The sequence below is a fragment of the Guillardia theta genome (genome assembly GCF_000315625.1).
Source record: "Guillardia theta CCMP2712 unplaced genomic scaffold GUITHscaffold_64, whole genome shotgun sequence".
Taxonomy (NCBI): Eukaryota; class Cryptophyceae; order Pyrenomonadales; family Geminigeraceae; genus Guillardia; species Guillardia theta.
Window position 1 is genome coordinate 431,306 of NW_005434610.1, and position 765 is coordinate 432,070.

A 765-nucleotide genomic window follows, 5' to 3' on the forward strand; every position below is an offset into this window, starting at 1 on the left:
GTTTGAAGCTGCAGGTGACTCCTCTCCTCGCTCTCGCCCATTCCCTTCCTTCCATCCCCCGGCCCCCGCCCCACCACCGCCTTCTCCTCCTGCTCGCCATCCTCTCTCCTCCTGCTCTCCGTTCCTCTGCTTGTCACATTCTGCTCCTCCTCTAGTCTCCCTCCCCTGCTCCCTCTGCGTCTCCTCCTGCTGACCGCAACAGGTGAGCGAGAGGCTACCGGCCATCCTCATCCTTGGTTGCTGCATTGCTGTCGACTGTATAGAAGGAGGGAGATCACGCTGAGATATCGCAGGAGAGCATGTACACATAATCCTTGTTATCGCACCTGGCCTTCTCTTCCTCTGCTCCTGCTCCCTGCTCCCTGCTCCCTGCTCCCTGCTCCCTGCTCCCTGCTCCCTGCTCCTGCTCCTGCTCCTGCTCCTGCTGCTCCTGGTCCTGGTCCTGGTCCTGGTCCTGCTTCCTTTCTATCAACATCGTAGTCTCACAGCGAAATGGTGAGGGAGTGGCGGGCGCACAAGGAGCATCGACCTGCCTTCTCATCAGCACCAGCCAGTCCTCCTGCTCCCCTACCAGCATCGAGATCATCCCGATCGGCTCGGAGAGCGCTGCCGCAATCTTGAAAGAACAGCGTGTGAGGAGTCGTGGGAGCAGAGGGAAGGGGAGAGGGAATGAGGGAAGAAGGGAGCAGATGGAAGCTATTGAGGGAGGGAAGGGAGGGAGGCTATTGAGGGAGGGAAGGAGGGAGGGAGTGAACTCACCGACAC